General features: G+C 55.9%; 1 long non-coding RNA gene across 1 annotated transcript in view; it reads right to left on the bottom strand.

Annotated features, from left to right (window-relative positions):
* Positions 1–7,848: 7,848 nt before the first annotated feature.
* Positions 7,849–8,558, bottom strand: part of LOC123522756 — a 1,828-nt gene continuing 1,118 nt past the window's right edge. The window contains exon 2 of the long non-coding RNA XR_006680979.1: positions 7,849–8,293. This is a non-coding gene — a long non-coding RNA (uncharacterized LOC123522756). The remainder of the gene's footprint in view (positions 8,294–8,558) is intronic.

Raw genomic sequence — 8,558 nt, 5'->3', positions numbered from 1 at the left:
TCCATCAAGTGTGGGGGGCTTCCTGGCCCATAGGGTGGTTAGGAGGCGGAGTCCATGACGGTGGGCTACGGAAGGGGAAGGGGGCTCCTTAGAGCGAGCCTTTTTCTGGACACTAAATGGGAGAGGGGAGACGGGATGGTTTCCTTCCGAGTTGCTCACGTTAAATGGACAAAGCCCACCGCAGGGACAGCAAGTGATTTGATGTGGCTCTTCTACACAGTCTCTCACTCCAGTAGATGACCTGCCCTGCGGGGGTTCCCTGGAAGAAGGTGGGTGGAGATGCTGATGGGATTCACCTATGAGGGACTGTGAGCAGGATTCCCGGGAATACCATCCTGCTGGGTGTAAAATGAGCCTTCTGAGAAGCAGGAGGAGGGATCTCATGACCAGCACGAGCCAGGAGGGGAGTGTGTTTGGGACCCAGCTCCCTGTACAGTGAACCTCCTAATTCAGGTGACAGCTAGACCATCAGAGCAGCAGCAGGACCAGAGCGTGGAACAGAACGGTGAACTTCCCAGCCCGTGGCACGAGTAAAGCAGCGCTTTGTGTGGAAGGCTGGCTGGGGGTTTGGGGTGCCTCTGGGCAGTTAACTGGGGAAGGTGGTCTTGCTGACCCACAGAAGTGGAGCTGAGTGCCTTCAGGCTGAGGCTTGCTTACTGGAGTGGGGGTCTCTGGGCACTTCATTCGGGGAGCTGGGCTTGCTGGCCCACCGAGCTTGAGCTGAATACCTGCGGGTTGAGCCTTACTGCAGAGAGCGGTATGCTCCTTTGAGCATTTATTAGCAGACCTGAAAGAACTATGTAACAAGTCCTGGTAAACAACTCCACCCTGAGCATCTCGCACTGTCCTTACAACCTGTCAACTGGCATAATGGGTCCTCTCATCGTGAATATTGTCTGTGAGTTAAGTGCAGTCATTGCAACGGATGTTAGAACCAGGAATCGAGTCGTGACCTTAACGACAACCCGGCCACAGAGCCAGCAGGAGCGCTCTCTGATCAGAGCCTTGCAGAGCCGGGCATGGAGTCAGGGCCACCAGACAAGACACCCAGGCCTAATTTTTGGTTTTGGGGTGACAAAACATGGACACATCAGGTCCGGTATTTGGGACCCGGTCCCAAACAGCTCCAGGTGGTGAAGCATTTGCCGCTGACCCGGGGGCTGGCGGTCTGCACCCCCCGGGGATGCTTCAGAAGGAAGACTTGGTGTCGACGCCTGTAATGATGGCAACCGAGAGGACGCCGTGGGGCAGTCTTCCCCTGCGCCCGCGGAGCCTTCACCACCATGCTGCTAATCTGGCGCCAGTGTTACTGTGGTCAAACCGAGCTCACCGCTGCACAATCGATTCTCACAGCGACCGTAGGGGAGTCAAACGGCCCCTGGGGGTTGCCAGACGGCGACCCTTTACGGAGTCATTACTGACCTGTTGTTGGGTGCCATCGAGCAGGCCCTGGCCCATAGCGACCCCGTGCACGACAGAAGGAAGCTCTGCCGAGTCCTGCGCCGACCTCACTATGGTTCCTGTGCCCGAGCCCACGGCCGCAGCCACGGTGTCCCTCCACCTCCTTCAGGGCCTGCCTTTTGTTTGGGGCCCGCTACTTTACCGAACATGGGGCTGGTCTCCCCGGACAACATGTCTGAAGTACGTGAGACCAAGTCTGGCCATCCCTGCCTTTCAGGAGCACGCTAACCACACTGCACTCACTGTCACCGGAAATGAAAAACCCCACAGACGTGCAAGCACCATCAGCAGAGGGAGGGAAGCGTTGATTCATTCTGACTCCTTATCTCCTCCTGTCCCCTCCCCTCCCCTCACTTTCCAGAGTTACCAGCAACACCCACAGTACCACCACCCTAACACCCAGCGACACCTTAGGGTTGACGCAGGCCCTGCCTATGGCTCCTCTTGGTGGGAGTCACTCCCACCAAGGGTCTGACTCACTGCGATGTTACGGAAGCCACCCAGGAAGGCCCTCCGTTGGGTATGGAGCAGGGGGCTTCCAAAAGTCCAATGACAGATGGCACTGAGATCATGGAACCTCCCCATGGGACTCCAGGAATCCCCCCCCCCTCCCGCAGGCCAGGCCTTGAAGAAAACCTGCTCCCTAAGTCAATGTATAGACCCACCCAGAAGGGGCCACTGGCAGAGCCCCTCAAAAACCGAGTCAGACAGGATAGAACTGCCTCCTTGGGCTTCCCAGACTGTAAGTCTTCACAGGAGCAGAAAGCCTCGTCTTAATCCCTTGGAGATGCTGGTGGTTTCGAACTGCCAACCTTGAGGTTAGCAGCCCAACTCAGAACCACTATTCCATCGGGGCTCCTGTCTCCCAGCGCCTCTGGCGGGAATTACATATGAAGACCGTCTTGGTTTTTCTCACAAGGAATTTGTTGTTGAAAGACCGCATGCGGCTGACTTTAATCCAACACCCTAAGCGGCATGTTCTGGTGGTGGTTGGGGGCTGTGCAGGCCATCTTGTGTAACCAGAACCCATTACATAAGTCACTGAGGCAGGGGGACACGTGACGCCCCAAGCACAGCTGCTGGTAAGTGAGTGAGCTCCTTTTCTGCTGTGGCTGCATAACTGATCTGGGGCGCTTTCAGGAAGAGGATCGGTTACAGATGCGTCCAATTCTGTGCTCTGCACACCCCCTCGGGATGCTGGATTGTCAGATCTCTTAGTGACTGTCCTTGTTCTAATCTTCTGGATGCCCTGCCCCCACACCCTCATATCTGGGTGAACATTTCACTGCAAGGTCACGTATATGTATGACCACCCCCCACCCACGCTAAAAAAAAACCAAACACACACAGGCAGAGATCGAAGGGGGCAAAGGTAAGTCTACTGCTCTGGAGGGGCACTGGCTCCCCAGTCTAACGCCCTTGAACTCTGCAGCAGGGCCAGACAACCTGGTGACCTTCAGCTACGTGGGGCTTTGGGTGCTTGAAGTGTGATCGGTGCTGAGGAACTGAGCTGGCTTTCAGTCAGTAATTTATTTTGCCAATTCTTCCGGGGAGGTGGGGGGGGGTGTGAGTGAAGTTCAGCCTCGGCTACCCCCTCCAACCCGCTTGACATCAGCCCTGTTCCCAGGGCCCCTCTCTGCTTCAGTGCTGGACTTGGACTTGAGGGCAGTGGCACACAGAACTCCCAGGCATGCCCACCATGCTCAGCCAGGGTTTATCAGGGATGCTAACAGGTTACAGTTCAGGATGGGAAATGCTCAGGATACAGTTCCTTGGCCAGGACAGCCTCTTCTCAGCTGTCCTCAGGCAGGCCTCTCTCTGGTCCTCGGCCTCTCAGACCGACAAGTGTTGGCTCTTTCAGTGCTACGTGTGTGCCCACTGCATCAGTAAACCTCAGTCCAAAGGTGCTCAGCGAGTTCTCTGAGGGACAGGAAGTTTGCCACTATGTCTCTTAGCTCTCTGGTGCTCTTCCTCACCGCCTCTCGGGGTATCCATGCAGTGTCACAGGTCTAGAAGGCTCCGCATGGGACCTCAGGTCATGCTCCACTCCTGGCTCTTCCTTCCTGCTGGCAGTGAGACCTTCCGCTCCCCGTCTGGGAGGGTCAAACTGACCAGCCCTGTCCTGAGGGTGCCATGTACCTTATTCAGATGCTCAGCAAGCTGACCAATCCCCTTGGTGGACCACAAGCCCCTCTCATTTGCAAAGTCCCACTCAGTCAGGTGGTCGGGCTACAAAGACTAGGCTAGAAGGGAATTCACAGCAGGTCAGTCACGTCCCCACATGACCACGGCTCCCTGCCCCACCAGCGACCTGGAGCCACCGCCTTTGGGCCGTGTACCTCTCTCCTCCAGTCAGGGGTACTTTGGGTTGAAGGATTAAAGATGTCTTGAAGGAAGTCATGCTGTTTTGGGACGCTCTAGGAAACGTGAATACTCTTGGTTGGGATAACGAGTGAGTCTGGGGTACTTGGAGCCCTGGTGGTGCAGGGATTAAGCACCGAGGATTCTCTACCAGTCAAGCGCTCCTCAGGAAGGGGAGTCAGTCTGGAGCATCCTCATGGCACAGTGTGCTGGGACAGAGATGGGGGCACCTGGGGACCAGGCAGAGGCCAGCCAGCAGCAGGGGCATGTCAACAAGCCTCCAGGTCCACCAGCCAGGGGGAGGCCAAGTTCCAGGCCACTGCCACCACCCAGGTTCTGGTTTCTGAGCCTCAGGATGGGGCTCTTGGGTGGCACAGACGGCTAGTGCTCTCAGCTGCTCCCTGGGCAGCTGGACCTTGGAGTCTCCGGAGAGGCACCGCCAGAGGCCTAGTACTCACCTCCCAGAACAGCCCATCACTGAAACCTGCCCTTCCCTGGCTGGGAGGCAAACCGGGGCAGGAGGTCCAGGGGCCTACCTCTCTGGGCGTGGAAAGGTCCCTGTGCTTGGCTGGAGGGGGTCTGTCTCCAAAGGCCTCCTCTGACTCGACTGGGGCGGCCGTAGTCCAGATCCCACGGGGCGCACTTGAACTCTCCTCTGCGGTCGGGCCTGTGTTCCTCTTTCTCCCAAGGAGCAGCTGGTGGGCTTGACCTGCCTGCCTTGTGCTGGGCAGCCCTGCACTTAGCCCACCAGGCTACCAGACTTCCGGCTGCTGAGGGGGAGGGCAAGCTCCACTCTGATGCACAGATCTGGGCTCTAAGGGGGAACTATTTTGTTAGCGGGAGAAACCCAGAAAATGCACTGCCACGGAGTCCATTTTGACTCAGAGGCCCTATAGCACAGGGTAGGCCTGTTCCTATGGCTCCCAGGGCGGCAACTCTTTACAGAAGTGGGAAGCCCTTGTCTTTCTCCCAGGGAGTGATGGTGGTTTTGAAAGGCTGGTCCTACTGTTAGCAGCCCGACATAAAATCACTACAGCGCAGGGCTCCCTAGTGGGAGAGTCCTTCAAAGAAGCCGAATGACGTGAAAGCCCCACACTGACCTTTGAGACCCTCGGGGACAAGTTCTGTCCGTGCTTCTCTAGAGGCTGTGCGCCCCCAGCCCCACAACCCGCGTGAAAACCAGATGCCTCAGACTCACGCGCCCCCGCGTGTCCCAGAGTGGAACTGCACCCAGGGTGTTCAGACAGCCGCACTTCCGAAGTAGGCTTCCCAGCTCTTACAAGGGATTTGAACCTCTCACCTTCGGTGTCCAGAGGCACCCGGCTTCCATTTGGGGTTTGCTGAAAGTCACTGTCCTGGGTGGATCTTGCCTATTTAAAATAGCCCAGTCTGGGTACCCCTTCCTTGCTCCCTGTTATCAATTTATCCTCAGGACATTCCAAGTACAGTGAACCCTCGCCACTTCACGCTTCGACTTCCGCGGCTTCACTCTATCGCGGTTTTTGCGTAACAGCGCATGCATGCTGTCACTACTGCCACTGATTGGCTCATACTGTACACGCTTCTGTCTGCATCGCTACGTATCGGAGCTACGTATCAGATGCATTTTTGCTTTTGTACAGTGTACTGTAATTGTTTGCGATTTTTAAGAAATTGTATATAAGCCCTATGATGGCTCCTAAACGAGCTACTTCTTCTAAGCCTTCTGACAATAAAAATAAGCGCCAGAGGAAGATGCTCACCATCCAGGAAAAGGTAAAACTTTTGGATATGATCAAAGATGGCAAGAAAATCGTGGAGGTTGCACGCCATTGATTACAGTATTTGTAAGAACTATGTATAATAATACTGTATGTGAAATGTAATACTGTAAACTAGATGCCATAAATAATAATTGTAACGTCCAAAATGTTTTACTGTATTTTCCCTTTTTCGCTTAATAAATTGGGTAATACGAGTGTAATGGTGACTAAAGGGTGTTTTTTTATGTCCTCTATGCTCTAACTACGAAAATATTTGATTTACAAATAAGGAATCCTACTTCGCGGAATTTCATTTATCACGGTAGGGTCTAGAACCGATTAACCGCGATAAACGAGGGTTCACTGTATTCTGATGCCTTCTCCACCCCCACAGGCCCTGAACCCGAATTACACTCCCAAAGGGTGTCCTGCTCCCAGGCCGGCCCCGAGTTGTGTAGTTAATGCACTCAGCTGCCGACCACCCCCGGGGGTCACGTCCATCCAAGGATAGCTCTGAAGACACTGGCCTCGTGCTCCCCACCAAAACCCTGGGGGGCACTGTTCTGCCCCGCCACCCTGGACCTGAACCAACCAGCCCGACACCATCTGCACCTACAACGGGAGGTGGCCATGCGCACTTGTCATCTGTTGGAAAACCACAAACCAGGTTCACGGTCACTTCACTTCTGGGGTTGTAACTCTCTTCCGACCCTGCGGCCCTTGCCCTCATGAAGACCCACGAGCCACTCCGCTGACAGTGTTCCGGAAAAGTCCACACGCTGTGAGAAGTCACCTTCACACCCCAAGCCCTCTGTGTGGGAGTGGCCCAGTGGGACTCGAACCTGTTGTGTCAGCTTCTGCCCCCAACACGGTAATGGTGCATTCAGACAAACAAGTCAAACTGGCTGTATACAGAGCAGCACAACTTTCAAGAGCAGGCATCCTGTTCTGGCCAGACGGTTCTACCCCAGCGGCTCTCAACCTGTGGGTTGTGACCCCTTTGGGGTCGCTCAATTCATCACAGTAGCAGAATGACAGCGATGAAGTAGCGACAAACAATATGGTTGGGGGATCACCCCCGCACGAGGAACTGTATGAACGGGTTGAGCACCACTGCTCTAGACCCTTAAGAAACCCTGTTTGCCGGGCCTCTTCATTCAATGTTATGCGTGGCGGCGTCCTTTCTTGTTGAAGAAACCTGCTCCCCAGAGGGAAGCCACCTCATCCAAGCAGCTGGGACACCGGAGCCCGGGCTCACTTCTGGGCTTTGCAAGGCTGGTCCCGTGTTGCCGCAGGCGGACCACTGCCCCCAATGCCCACGAGAAGGCTGACCTCCTGAAGGCCAGCTCTGCCCTTAGCTTCTGCTTGTGATGTCAGGCCTCAGGAACCAGACTTGAGGTCCCGGGCAGCTCCCCCTGGTGGACGAGGAGGGGGTCATCAACTCGACTCCATCAGGCCCTGGGGGTTAGCTCCTTTCCTTAAGCCAGGCCTAGGCCTTCAGTGTCCACAACTGTTTCCAGTTTTTAAGCTTCCCCAAATCCCCACCCCGAGTGCTGCCAGGTGCAGGCGCTCAGTCTGAGACCCCACCCCCACCCCCACCCCCTGGCTGCTGCAGCCTGCTCAGAATGAACCCCCAAGAGCTGAACTCATAAATTCCAGGGTCACCCAGAATGCACCCCATCTATTTTGTCTTTGTCCTTAAAAAATAAGCTGGTATGTTTGTGGGTGAATCTAGCATCTCTTTAGAATATGGGTTTTGTCAGGCGAGGGGGACACAAGTCTAACTTCTTGTTCACAGCAGAGATCAGGGTCCCTGCGCACCCCCTTCAGACAGGAACAAGCAGGGTACAGCACAAGGACTGAGCTCTCCTGCTGCCAAAAGGGGCCGTCCTGCATGTTCCCGCGGAGGCAGGAGGGTGAGGACACAGATCACATTTCCACAGACTGGAGTGGAGACAGGCAGGTTTGTGGAAAGTGAGGGGGCTGGGCACAGGGCTGTGTTATCACTCACCCCTCAACCTGAAGGTAACCCCTCACCCCCTATTCTTAGCTGACCTTTCCAACCCTGCAGAACCCCAGACCTGCCTGCATGAACCCACCAACAGGTTAATGTGGCGACCCCTGACCTCCACTCCCCTGGCTGGAAACACTGTTGAGGGGAGGGGCTGGGATGGAGTCTTCCAACTCCAACTCTCCGCCAATGCCCCTCTCCTCCTGGGGGACGGCAAGATCTGGCCCTAAGTCCCCCCCCTAGGAACTGACTTGCAGCCCACAGAAGGGCCAGTTGGACACAGTGATGAATACTTTATTCCAGGGACAGTGAGGTCCCCGCCCCCCAGTATAAACCACACCTCCACACATGTAGCTTCTATAGTTCAGGCCTCCCTGGGGACAAGTGGCAGGGGGAAATAAGCCCCAATGGGGGCACCCTCCCCTGGCAAGATGTGGTTACCTGCTGGCTGCAAACCCCGAGGACCCCCTTCCTGCTGCAGCACCCTGTGGCAGGTCACAGCTGGGGACATTGTGATGGTAGATAAATACAATACGGGCAACACAGTGCCATGTGCTGTGCTGGAGGCCCGCGACCCGGATTCCCCCAATCCTCAAAAGCCCAAACTGGAGGAGACCTGCGCCAGGTCGGGCGGTGGGCTTCTGTGGTTGAGGAGGAGACTACACAAACCTGGAGGTCCCAACAGAGTGGCAGCCAGTGGGACTCCACGGTGATGGCCCTGCAGAGAAAAGACACATGACTGTTGGCGCATGGCTTCAGCAAGCCTGCTCACCAGGAAACCAAAGTGCCAGCAAGGTGAAAGTCGAGTGAAGTCTGGCAGCTCCTTCCCCTGGAATACGGGTGCCCCAGGGCCTGTGCCCCGTAGCGGACCTGGCTTCTACCTATGCCAGCCCTTCCCTGGCCGCAGGCTCAGCTGCCCACTACAAAGGCCCAGTGGCTCCCTAACCCAAGGACTGCTCACCAGCTGGGAATCAGCTTGATGC

This window comes from Echinops telfairi, unplaced genomic scaffold, assembly GCF_000313985.2.
Source record: "Echinops telfairi isolate 266 unplaced genomic scaffold, ASM31398v2 ScPeMD7_7458;HRSCAF=8496, whole genome shotgun sequence".
Taxonomy (NCBI): Eukaryota; Metazoa; Chordata; class Mammalia; order Afrosoricida; family Tenrecidae; genus Echinops; species Echinops telfairi.
Note: the sequence above shows the minus strand (reverse complement) of the source record. Positions and strands in the feature narration are given on the sequence as shown.